The sequence below is a fragment of the Diabrotica virgifera genome, chromosome 5 (genome assembly GCF_917563875.1).
Source record: "Diabrotica virgifera virgifera chromosome 5, PGI_DIABVI_V3a".
Lineage (NCBI taxonomy): Eukaryota > Metazoa > Arthropoda > Insecta > Coleoptera > Chrysomelidae > Diabrotica > Diabrotica virgifera.
Window position 1 is genome coordinate 186,089,628 of NC_065447.1, and position 14,650 is coordinate 186,104,277.

The 14,650-nt window shown below is 29.7% G+C and overlaps 1 protein-coding gene across 2 annotated transcripts in view; it reads left to right on the top strand.

Annotated features, from left to right (window-relative positions):
• Positions 1–14,650, top strand: part of LOC114328578 (ATP-binding cassette sub-family G member 1) — a 475,585-nt gene that overhangs the window by 329,645 nt on the left and 131,290 nt on the right. The window lies entirely within an intron of this gene.

Genomic DNA, 14,650 nt, shown 5'->3' on the forward strand with positions numbered 1-14,650 from the left:
TTGTTTCTTTGATTTTTCGATATTCTCATAAATTTTGTCTTTTGAGATTCATTGTTAGAACGCATTCTTATCTAAACTCAGCTTTACGCACTTAAGTTTGGCGAGCGGGATATACCCCTAAAATGACCAGGTACTGACCACGGAGAGGTGAATGGCTAATTTTATTCATACTTTATATTTTTGAAGGTGTTGAAAACGAAAATGAGGTTTATATTGAATTTTATGTGAGGGAACATTGTCAAAATCGCAATTATAACCTAAAAATAAAAAAAAGAAATAACGTTTTATTGCGTTTATCTCGTTACAACTCTGTTCAATTTTAATATTTGTTTCTGAAATTTTTACAGTATATAGCTCCAACATTTCTGAAGACAACGGTACCTGCTTTAAGCTTTAGTTCTTATTCTGATAAAGGTTATGAATTTTTTAAAGGAAAAGGTGCGGATTTGTGCATTGCAAAGTTTAATCGCAAAAGTTGAGTGACGAAATTTAAAATTTAGCCTTGTAGTCACATCTGTATTAGAATAGAGAGTACAAAGTTTTTTGGAAAATTTTAGATCAAAATGTTTTGTAGAAAAAAAAAATAGTGCAACTTTTATTATCGACATTAGAAATCCCCAATATAACGGTTATTTTTCGAGATACTGACCATGGGTGGTGAATGGCTAATTTTGGTCTTAGATTATGTTTTTGACGGTGCTGAAAACGAAAATGAAATTTATTTTAAATTTTAGGTGGGGGAATATTGTCAAAATCGCAATTTTACCATAAAAATAAAAAAAAAGTGAAATCACGTTTTTTTACGTTTAACTCGCTACAACTCTGGTCGATTTTAATATTTTTGTATAAGGTTTGTACACTATATGTAATGAAACTACATATTATACTTTCATCATATTAATATTGCTGTGCTCCAAGATGTCATCTCAAATTGGAATTTCAAATTGGAACGCAGTCAGCCAACGTTAGAAATTCGGAACACACTCCTGGCCTGCCGAACCGTCACTAGCTGAGAAGAGATTGGATTGACAGACGTCGTCATTTATGAAATGTCAAGCATTTATGAAACTTTTATTTTCACTTATTTGTAGAAATAATCATAGATTGGGAATATTGACATTAAATGTCGTTTCTTTATTCTAGGTAAATATTGTAAATGTTGTATTAAAACATGTTTTAATAAAATACTTTATTCTAGAGCAACACAGCTGTCCTTATTCCTATAAATATCATTACAAAACGACATTACTAGTCAAAAAAATGGAGAAATTAAAGTTCCAGTTTACAATACAGGGATCCGCAGATGGAAAAACGAATGAAATATGTATAACAGCAATTGAAACTCCAGATGGACGTGTTTTTGAGCTCCCAGAAGAATTCAAGCAGGTAAATAAACATACATACCTAGCGAAATCTAATGTATTTATGAAAGTAAAAAATTCTTTGAAAAAAAGAGGTCAAAAAAGAAATTTATGGGTACCATTAGATATTGAAATGAGAAAGATATATTTAGATGATGGTGAGAATTTACAATTTGGGGAACAGTATTTAGATGAGAAAACACAATCTGTAGTTGCTACTTATGAAAAAGAAATACCATCAATAAAAAATTTAAGCAGAGTAACTGAAAGTTTTTTGATTGAAAAATTTTCTATAAAAATACCGAATGCTTGTCAGTGGATGGAAGACTTTGAGAGAGAGTGCGAACGATTTGAAATCATAGATGATGAACAGAAAATAGAGTCATTAAAATACTTACTTGAAAAACAATGTTTAGATTGGTACAGTAGCATGATAATTAAATACACAGTACAATCAGATTGGAAAATTTGGAAAACAAACTTTTGTGATGCATATGAAAAGAAAGGTTGGTCTCAAATCAAATACGCATTCACATTCAAATATCAAAGTGGTTCTCTTATAGAATATGCAACAAAAAAAGAAAGATTATTATTGGAAGTAAATAAAACAATCGACAATGACACATTAATAAACCTTATTGTATTAGGTTTGCCAGACGACATAATGAATAAACTTGATAAATATTCATTGATTTCAACTACTCATCTATTTAGTGAGTTGAACAAGAATGAATACTTGGTAAACAAGCAAGGTAAAAGACAGAAAGTATTCTTAGATTTTAAAGAAAAAGTTGAAGAAAAACAATACAAAACCAGCCAAAGATTATACAAAGAACAAAAACACATATGCAGTATTTGTGAAAAGCTTAAAAAAGGAACACGTTACCACTTAGAATCAGCATGTTGGTATAAGGCAAAAGATAATCACAATGACAAAGATAGTCAAATTCAACTTATCAACAACTCAGAAATAGAATGTGAACTACAAAATGAAAATCAAAAAAACTGCTAGTGTTGCCATTAATAAAAGTAAAATTAGTACTGAATAGCAATTTTGAGATTTTTGGAATATATGATTCAGGTTCAAATGTCTCATTAATAAATTCAAAATTGTTGAAAATAAATAATGAAAGACTAATTAATCCTAGAGGTACTAATTTAAAAACTATTAATGGCCTTAAAAAAACAAATGGAATGGTCAAATTAAGTATAAAAATTTTTGACGTAGAAAAAGAAACTGAAGTCTTTGTGATTGACAAGGATAATTTTGATTATGATTTTCTAATTGGTTTAGACTGTATAAAAAATTTTTATTTATGTCAAGATGAAAACCTGAAAATAAGTCAAAAACCACCTATACATATAGATACTATTTCTAAGGAAATAGAAAAAACTTTTCAAACAAATGCTAAAATTTCTAAGGAAATTAATGAAGAAATAATATTTGCTTCTAAGGAAACAAATGATAATTCAAAGGTATCTGATATGTCAAATGAAATGGGAAATAAACATTTAATAAATTTTAATGAACACTTTGAAAATCAAATTTTTGAAATTTATGTAAACCATTTAGATCGCTATCAACAATTAAGAATAGATGAATTAATAAATGAAAACAAATCCATATTTGCCAAAGATAAGTATGATGTAGGAACAGTAAAGGATTATGAAGCACACATTGATTTATTAGAAGAAAAATATTGCAGCAGAAGGCCATATAGAAACTCAATTGAGGATAGAAAGGAAATTGAAAAGCAAATTGCAATGCTATTAGACAAAAAGCTAATCGAAGAATCATACAGCCCCTTCGCAGCACCAGTTACATTAGCTTACAAGAGAGAGGAAAATACAAAATCACGATTATGCATTGATTTTAGAGACCTGAATAAAATTGTTGTGCCACAATCACAACCATTTCCTCATATTGAAGATTTAATGCAAAAGACGAGAAACTGTAAATTTTTCTCAACCCTTGATATCAATTCTGCATTTTGGTCAATTCCTATGCGTATTACAGATAGATACAAAACAGGATTTGTTACACAAGAGGGACATTTTCAGTGGACTTGTTTACCATTTGGGCTGAAAACATCCCCAGCTATATTTCAGCGAATAATGTGTAATATAATAAGAAAACACAAACTTGCTGACTTTGCAGTGAGCTACATAGATGACATACTAGTTTTTTCAAAATCATTCTCAGAACATATCAGACATCTAACACAACTATTTACAGCTATCAAAAGTGAAGGATTCAGATTAAAGCTTACAAAATGCACATTTGCTGCGGAATCTGTAAAATACTTGGGTCATATAATACAAAATAATAGTGTACGACCACTGAAGGACAACTTAATTTCAATAAAGGAATTTCCAATACCTAGAACACAAAAACATGTAAGACAATTTCTAGGAAAGATAAATTTTTACCACAAATATGTGCCAAACATTGCAATAACATTGAACCCATTACACAACCTGTTGAGAAAAGGACAACCATTTATTTGGACTACAGAATGCCAAAATTCGTTTGACAAATTAAAAAACATATTGTTAACTCAACCTGTATTAACTATATTTGATCCAAATCTACCAATACATATTTATACTGATGCCAGCTTATTGGGAGTAGCAGGGGTATTAAAACAACCACAGGAAAACAAAGAAGAAAAACCAGTGGCTTATTTTTCAAAAAAATTAAATGAAGTTCAAAAAAGAAAAAAGGCCATATACTTGGAGTGTTTGGCCATTAAAGAATGTGTTAGGTATTGGCAACATTACTTAATTGGTAAGAAATTTACTGTTTTTTCTGATCATAAACCATTAGAAAATATGAATATAAAATCTAGGACTGATGAGGAACTAGGAGATCTAACATATTATTTATCACAATATGATTTTGATGTTAAATATTGTCCTGGGAAACATAACTTAGAAGCTGATTGCCTTAGCAGAAATCCTGTCCTAGGCCCAGATAAAAATACTGAGGAACAGTTAAAAATTGTAAATTCAATAACTATCCAAGATATACTGGAAGATCAAGAAAAAAATAGAGACATACAGGAAAATAAGTATAAATTAATAAATAAACATAATGTTTATTACAAAAATATAAAAGGAAGAGAAAAAATCCTTTTGACTGAAGACTTTAGTAGAGAATTTTTAAAAAACGTTCATAGAAACTTGTGTCACATAGGAGTGAAACAAATGCATAATATGATTGGAACATATTATACAGCAAAAAACTTAACAAAAAACATTAGAGAAACCTGCCAAAAATGCTCAGTATGCATTAGAAATAAATCAAGGGGATTAGAAAAATTCGGATTAATGTCACATTTGGGACCAGCCACAAAGCCTTTCAGCATTGTCAGTATAGACACAGTAGGAGGTTTTGGAGGTTCCCGTTCTACAAAAAAATATTTACATATTCTAGTAGACCACTTCACACGATATGCATATATATTGACATCGAAAACTCAAACTGCAAATGATTTCATTAAACTTGTAAATAGTATTCCAGAAAATGATCAAATCGAAATGATTCTATCAGACCAATATCCAGGAATAAATTCAAATGATTTTAAAAAGTTTTTAGAGAAAAAGTTTACGAAACTAATATTCACTGCTGCTAACTCTCCTTTTTCTAATGGTCTCAATGAGAGACTAAATCAAACCCTGGTTAATAAAATTAGGTGTAGAATTAACGAGACAAAAGAAAAAAAAGCTTGGACAACAATAGCACAAGAATGTGTGGGCAAATACAATGATACCGAACATACTGTAACTGGTTTCTCACCATCATATTTAATGTATGGCAAAAAAGTAACAACACTGCCATCTGAACTGAAAGAAGTAGATTCAGAAAAAGATTGGATAAGAAACAAAAATCTTGCTTTAGAAAGAACGAAAAGATCTCACAAATATAATAAACAAATTTATGACAAGAACCGTAAACATGTGGACTTCAACATAGGTGATTTGGTGTTTGTCGAAAATGGAAACAGGTTAAACCGAAAAAAATTGGACGAATTAAAAATTGGACCATATGAAATAACAGAAAAACTATCAAATTCCATTTATAAAGTAAATATGAATCGGAAGAAGTCAGACTCTAATCTATTCCATATCTCGAAGCTGGTTCCATTCCCTATACAGGAAGAAGGTCAAGATGAAGATGGTAACGAAAATATTTGAATATTTTCACCTTTGGGAAGGATGATGTAATGAAACTACATATTATACTTTCATCATATTAATATTGCTGTGCTCCAAGATGTCATCTCAAATTGGAATTTCAAATTGGAACGCAGTCAGCCAACGTTAGAAATTCGGAACACACTCCTGGCCTGCCGAACCGTCACTAGCTGAGAAGAGATTGGATTGACAGACGTCGTCATTTATGAAATGTCAAGCATTTATGAAACTTTTATTTTCACTTATTTGTAGAAATAATCATAGATTGGGAATATTGACATTAAATGTCGTTTCTTTATTCTAGGTAAATATTGTAAATGTTGTATTAAAACATGTTTTAATAAAATACTTTATTCTAGAGCAACACAGCTGTCCTTATTCCTATAAATATCATTACTCACTTTACATTTACTACTTCACATTTACTACTATTGCTCACTTTTTTGAAGAAAACGATAGGTATCTGTTTTAAGATTTTAGTCTTGTTCTGGTAAAAGTTATGAATTTTTTAAAGTACAAGGTGCAGATTCGTGAATTGCATAGTTTAATCGCAAAAGTTAAGAGGAAAAATTTAAAATTTATCTTATTAATCACGTTTATGTTAAAACATAGAGTACCTACAAAGTTTTCTGGAAAGTTTTAGTTACAAATGTTTAATAGAAAAAAAAAATGGCGCAGCTTTAATATAGACGTTATACATCCCCAAAATAACGCTTATTTTTCGAGATACTGACGATGGGAGGTGAATGGCTAATTTTGATCTTATTTTATGTTTTCGATGGTGCTGACAATGAAAAAGAGGTTTGTTTTGAATTTTATGTTACGGAACATTCGCAATTCGCAATTTTAACCTAAAAATGAAAAAAAAGTGAAGTCACGAATTTTTACGTTTAACTAGCTACAACTCTGTTCCATTTTAATATTTTTTTCTAAAATTTCTACGTCATATATTTCTTACCTTTGTGAAGACTATGAAAGTAACTAGTCTTTCAGTCTTTTTTTATAAAATTTTTTAATAAGTTTTTAATTTAAAAAAATAAAAGGTGCAGATTCGTGAATTGCAGAGTTAAATCGCAAAAATTAAGTGACAAAATTTAAAATTTATCTATTTGATTACGTTTATGTTAAACCATAGAGTTCAAAGAAGTTTTATGGGGAGTTTTAGGTCTAGATATGTTATAGAAAAACTATGGTGCAACTTTTAATTTTAGGAAAAATGTGGTTTAACTTTTTTTATTTTTAGGGCAAAATTGCGATTTTGACAATTTTCTCCCTCCTAAAATTCAAAATAAACTTGATTTTCGTTTTCAGCACCATCAAAAACATAAAGTAAGACCAAAATTAGCCATTCACCACCAGTGATCAGTATCTCGAAAAATTAGCGTTATTTTGGGGATTTATAACGTAGATGTTAAACGTTGCACCATTTGTTTTCTATAAAACATTTTGATCCAAAACTGTCCAGAAAACTTCTTTGTACTCATGTTTTATTTTTAAATTTGATTTAAAATCCATATTTCAAATTTTGTCAGTCAAATTTTGCGATTAAACTTTGCAATTCACGAATCTGCACCTTGTACTTTAAAAGATTCATAACTTTTACTAGAATAAGACTAAAAGCTTAAGGCAGAAACCATTGTCTTCAAAAAAATGAGTGATATATAGTGTACAAACTTTAAAAAAAAATATTAAAACGAACCAGAGTTGTAGCGAGCTAAACGCCAAAATCGTGATTTAATTTTTTTTAATTTTTAGGGTACAATCGCAATTTTGACAATATTCCCCCACCTAAAATTTAAAATAAATTCCATTTTCGTCTTCATCACGGTCAAAAACATAATCTAAGATATTAAATTGCCATTCTCCACCCATGGCCAGTATCTAGAAAAATAAGCGTTATATTGGGGATTTCTAATGTCGACATTAAAAGTTGCACTATTTTTTTTCTATAAAACATTTTGATCTAAAACTTACCAGAAAACTTCTTTGTACTCTCTACTTTAACATAAACGTCATTAAGAAGCTAAATTTTAAACTTCGTCACACAACTTTTCCGATTAAACTTTGCAATGCACAAATCCGCACCTTTTTCTTTGAAAAATCATAACCTTTATCAGGATAAGAATAAAAGCTTGAAACAGGTATAGTAACACCGAGTTATCTGCAAACGTGAGAAGAAGAGATAATATACGTTCGCTTATGCGGTGCAAATGACCTTGAGGGTTTTTGTTAACTCTGTTATACTGTACCGTTTTCTTCAGAAATGTTAGAGCTATATACTGTAAAAATTTCAGAAAAAAATATTAAAATCGAACAGAGTTGTAGCAAGGTAAACGCAAAAAAAACGTGATTTCATTTTTTTTTATTTCTAGGTTAAAATTGCGTTTTTGACAATGTTCCCCCACATAAAATTCAAAATAAACTTCATTTTCGTTTTCAGCACTCTCGAAAATATAAAGTATGAATAAAATTAGCCATTCACCCCTCCGTGGTCAGTATCTCGAAAACTAAGCGCTTTTTTGAGGGTGTCTCGCTCGTGTATTACAAACATCTATATTTAAGAAACGCCCCCCCCCTTCAGAAAATTTCCCGAAATAGAAAATTTGTCCGATTAAACATAAATAAATGAATAAAAAAATTCTTATGATGAGGTAATAATTTTTTTAAATGGTGGGCCCAAAGACCATTTTTCTAAACTTTTTATTTAGATTGAATAGGTCGTATTTTTTCAGAAATTCTTCGATTTCTTTATATCCTTCTTAAAAGTATGCGTGATTTGTGTTCCATATCTTGTTTCAAATCTTACTGTTAAGATTTCCGTATCTGTGGGCATTCGTATAGGTGCACTTTATCTATTGTGTCCAATATTTTTAGAACTGAACTAAAATCTTGAATTATTAAACTAATCCTAAGCTACATTTACCTTCACTAGTAGTTCTTCTTACATTGTCAACCTGAGTGTAGAACATAGTTTTATGTTAAGTTAATTCAATTAAGTCAATGCATAACCTGATTAAGGAGACGAAATTATTGCTTATTCTAATTAAGAACTAAACAGTGCATTGTATGAGTATAATGGTGAACTTGTTTGATTTTGTATTTATTTCTAATGACGAAATCAAATTGTACTTTTATTCAAATGCATGCTATTACAAGTGTCCCCAAGGTTCTATTGTTCATTAAGTACAGTTTTCTTTGTAAAAGTTATTTTACAGAATTTGTCCATTACTTTCGATCCAATAAATATTAGTTTTACAAACACAATTAAACATTTATAACATTATTGTAAAATACATCTTTTTAAAAATTAGTGTAATTAGTGTAAATACATTTTAATATATTTGCTAATAATAAGAATAAGGATATAAAATTTTGCTTTTAGAAATCATTATCTATACTACAATCACAATTAATATGCACTAGAAATAAACAACCAAGACACGTGGAATATTATGAAGTTATGAGGAGCACTCCCAAATCATAATTTAGATACATACATTCGCCGAACGCATACAGTGCACCAATGTTTGAGATAAGGGTGACTTTAGCGTTTTAAATAAAAAATTATAGAAGCTATAGATTTAATTTTAGAAACATCTTTATATAAGGTTTTTTGTGTTAACTTTTCTGAATTTTTCAATGGTCAGGTTAGTTTTTTTTTTATATTTTCGTAGTTTTTTCAAGATCTATATTTTCCTAGTTATTTAAAAAAACAATTAATTTCACAGTTCATTTGTTTAATAAAAAATTAAGCACCCACTTCTGGAGTAGAACTTTTTGATATGTATTTCATTAAATATTTTTTAATCGAACTACAAACAGTTCTATCTTGTATAATTTTTTCTTTTTCCGAAGTCAAAATATGTATTGACTCCCCTAAGATGAGAAAAAGTTTTATTTTCGTATTATATTTCTGTATTTTGTTACTTGAAAGGGTGATTTATCACCTAACCTTGCTATTCTAGTCTTTTATTATTATTTATCGTGCGTCATATCTGTATGTACAAATAGTAGTCATTATCTTAATGTGCAAATATGTTTTGGAGTTAAGCCGAGCATAAAAATTATGAGGAAGTGGGAGATAAGATCTAAACTGCCCATAGTCTAGAGATAGACTGAATTTCATTAATTAAACTGTCTGTTTACGTAGTATATTTTATTTTTTTACGCAAGGATATGACTTATTTGATGTTGTTCTGAAGCTATTTCCTTGTGGCATTTTTATAATTAACTATTTTCTATGGGAAATAAGCCACAATTTTACTAAAAAAATGAATTTATTAACGTTTCGAAGCCCAAATCGGGTTTCGTTGTCAAAATATAAAATACTTCTAAAATAAACAAAAATGTTGTTGCTAAGTAAAAAAATTCTTCTAATAATTTATTTAATCTGACTCATTTATATTGGCAATTCAGACGTATATTATACATTTTAAAGTATATTTATTTGATATTCTACAATGTTTTATTCCGATTTACATTATTTTAAAATGTTACTTAGGGATATATTAATTCCTGTTAATTATAAACAAGTTTAAGGTTTGGTCAACTTATTTACATTTCATTCCAATAACAAAAACAAGTAAAGTATACTTCCGATATATGGGGTGTTTTATGTAAATGGCACATTGGACATTGGACATTGGACATATCTCTAAAATTATATTCTATTCACCGAACTCAGTCCGAACTGTCTAGTTCTAGGAGTAACTTTGTTACATATTGGCAAAATGTTAACTTCGACTGGAAGTTACTATACTCTGGCCAATTTAGTAAAAAACAAGGAAAAGTTTTTCACAGCTGTTATACTCTTCTAATCGAAATTAGGATTGCATATACTAGTAATATCGATTTGCAAAGTCCGCAGAAAGTGTGCTATTTTGTTTATTAACAAATTAGCGTTCCGAAATTGTGTTTTTTTCAATTATTGCTCTGTAACTCCGAAGATTTTACCTTTAAACCAATGACACTCGAATTCACCGTAATTGAACTCTGTACAGAGATATTTTTTCTGATTTCCTTCGACGAAAATTTTCCTCGGAAAATCCAAGTTATCCCAATAAAATCTTTTTTGTTCAACTAAAATTTTAGGAAAATAGTTATTTATGAATAATTAAATAACTTGGTGACATAAAAGACCTTTTATGGTAGATTATATTTGTAGAAGCCGTTGCAAATTGAACAAGTAGTTTAGCAACCATTAAATTATTAATTAAAAATTTAAGAACGCAATATATAATAACCAGAATAATTACAATAAGCCAGAATAAATATGATTTTCGTATAAAATGGCACTAAACCTATCTAATGTACTTTACAGAATTGAAATTGGACTATTTAAGCGCCCTCAGGAATGTTTTAAAATTATAAACAGTTTTTTGGCTTATAAACAAATAGAATATCTCAGGAACTATTAGATTAAATTAGATTAAGAAAACAACGTTGGAAATAACTCCGCAATGCGCTTCTTTTAAAAGAAAAAAAGTTGAATTGCGAGGAGTGGTTCCTTAGATACAACTGGTCAATGTTGATCAAAGTCGTCGCATTTGCGACGAAGTTATAAACAATAGGATGGTAATATTTAAACCATTTCATTTTTAGAAATGAGTAAAAATAAATTTCGACCAAGAGTCAGTAATCTGTTAACCGAGATACAATAATACCAAGCGGCGCCGCTAGGAGAACACTCCAACAATGCGTCTCAGATTACTTTAACGAAACGTGGTCATTTTGTACTCTAAACCAAGTAAGGTATGAAAAAGAAAATAAAATAATCGTTTTCGTTTTGATTCAATTCGAGTCTCTTGCCATCCCCGAAACACGGTGTCAGAGGATGGCAAGAGACTCGAATTGAATCAAAACGAAAAAGATTATTTTCTTTTATTTTTCATACCTTACTCGGTTTAGAGTACAAAATGACCACGTTACAAAATGACCGCAAAAAAATAATAAATAAAAAAAAAGAAAAAAAAAAAAATAGAAACAAAAATAAAAAAAAAGAATAACAAAAAAGAAGTAAAAAAAGTGTTTCGCACAAATTAAAATATATATTAAAAAAACAGTAAAATAAATAAAAAAAAAACAAAATAAAAAAAGCTAAACAATGTACCAATGTATCTATAAAAATAATATTTTATAATGTACTTATGTTTATAAGAAATTTATGACTATGAATCTGCAATCAATCACAAACAAGTCTGGCTAATTGGCTCTGCCAAAGCCATTTTTCAAAAAAAAAGACGACGTTTCGTTAAAGTACACTGAGACGCATTGTTGGAGTGTTCTCCTAGCGACGCCGTTTGGTACTATTGTATCTCGGTTAACAGATTACTGACTCTTGGTCGAAATTTATTTTTACTCATTTCGTCATTCCCCGTTAGAGGACAGTCTAACCACACTCTGCTGCAAATATTTTAATATATGCAGTTCTTCTTCGTTTCGTTGTGATTCAATTCAGTCTACTTGCATAGCCTCTTTGAAAAGGGGTAGACCCCGAAACACGGTGGCAGAGGATGGCAAGAGACTCGAATTGAATCAAAACGAAAACGATTATTTTCTTTCCATTTCATTTTTACTTCGGTCCTCTTTCTCCATACAAATTTTTATATATTGAAGAGACTCATAACATACAGTAATAAAACCGATCCATAAATATAATAATAATAAAAATACCAAAAATACCAAAACTAGGTTGAAAGACATAGTATTTAAAATTTCAAAATCGGTATATGTTAAGAAATGTATCTTCTCGGCTTCCCATAGAGCAGTTTTCTTAATTTTTCCTAAATTTTCATCAATTTTGTCTTCATTTTTAATGCGAGGTAACTCGAGTAGAGCCACCTAATTAACGCATTACTAAATGCCAAATATGCTTTAGTTTTGTTTTAATAAATTAATCTATTTATAACAAAATAAAACTATGTATTCTTGTTCTCATGATCATTTTTCAGTGCGTCATTAATTATGACGTCATATACTGTATTGGGTGTGTCGAGACTTATTTCATGTAATTATTGACGAATCTGACAGATGCCAGAATCGTACTTTAGATGAATAAAGCTTGTGGAATTAAACTAATTAGTAATTTAGTAGATTTGATTTTTACACAATATGTTAACATGTAGGTATTTTTTATAAAGGGGAATAAAATTAAAAATAAACAATATTGTTAATTAAATTTATAAATATGGAAACATTAAAAAATGACACAAAACTATCCATAAACTGTGTTTTTATCTTCTTCTCTAGGTGCTGTCTCCGCTTAAAAAGTTGGTAATCATCAGAGCGATCTTTATTTCTGAAACCGCGGCTCTAAATAATTCATTGTTATTACATCCAAACCAGTTCCTAAGGTTCTTCAGCCATGAGTTACGTCTCCTTACTATGAATATTTTTCTTGCATAATGACCTGGAGTATAAACTAACTTCTAACGAATTAAATTCTAAACCAAAATACAAAACTAACTTTTAACGAACTAAATTCTAAACCAAAACACAAAATAATGTACAAAAAAGTTGTGAAACACAAGGGAAGTCGAATTCGAAATTTCAAAATGACAGGTACACAAAATACTGACCTGAATAATAACCGTCACTTGACTCTTTGACACTTCTAAAAAATGGCCAAAATGGACGAAGTTTTCGTCAAATATTCGTAATACGTGTATTTGATTGGCTAGAAATAACGCGCATTCTAAATATCAACGAATCAAACGTAGGTTAGGAATAGACATCTTATGTATATAACCATTGTAATGCTGCATTATTTTTGTGTTTAATCACGGAGCTACCGCTTTTTCCGTCTCATCAAACTTAATGCATTAGAGAGAAATCGAAAAACTCTGACGCACTGAAAAATGATCATGAGAACAAGAATACCTATTGTTTTCTATGTTATACACTTTATAATTATTCTCATATACAGAAAAATATAAATAGAGTGATGAGCGCGCTAATAACTGGCAAAATAGCATAAAAGATGGAAAACGTATTAAGTTTTGAGATAAAAAGAAGTAACACTAGTCCGAGCTGGGAAATTTAGCGATATTAACCTATTAACTTACATTATATTGATTGTTTCCCACCTTTAGACGTATCGGACGAGTTTGGCAACTACCACTGTCACAGTGACAGTTTTACTTGACATACTCCTCTGATACGTGTAAACAAATCAATATAATGTAAATTCTTACGTTAATATCGCTAAATTTCCCAGCTCGACTAGTTTCATTTAATTTTATTTCACAACTTCATACGTTTTCCACCTTTTGTGCTATTTTGCCGGTTATTAGCGCGCTCATCACTGTATAATGTATATCGTTGACAAAATATAAATATTCTCATTTGAAAGCTGTATGATTATTTAAACAATTTTTGCTTAAACAAATTAAAAATCTTTGTTAATTTTTTTTACCGGGCGGCGCGCGGCGGATTGAACTGTTTCAGCGGCTCTGAAAACTGAAAATACTCCTGAGTCCTGAGTGAAAATGTCCTGAGAAAAATTTATTTCCCTTCACTAACGTTCAGTTCTTACTTACTACGTTTTACAATAGCACGTTCTCATTTGTTAATAATGATATCGATCTTTTTAATTTTCAGTGTTAAAGGACATCGCACACATCTTATGGAAAATATAATGTCACTCAAATTCAATAAAATTTATACGATTAGATTCGTTTTAATATAACGATCAATTCTTATCATTGCGCCAACTCTTAATTATGATTAATTACGGCGCAAATTGCAATTAAAGTTCATCGAAATCACATTTTTTGAGTCCATAAAATGTTAGTTTACAATCATTATTGCTCTGAGTGCTGTTCATAACAGCTTAAATCCCGCTGAGCCTAAGCGGATTAGTGAAACTAATCCGCTGATTTATGGAGTACCGAAAATCTGGTTATTTTAAAATATTTTTTCTCTCTCTAACTTATGTACCTACGCATTTGATTTCAGATTTATTTATATCAATTTCTGCTCTTATTTTTGAAAATACAGAGTTGGCGCAATGATAAGATTTGATCGTTAATTTAAAACGAATCTATTGGTATAAATTTTATTGAATTTGAGTGACATTATATTTTCCATAAAAT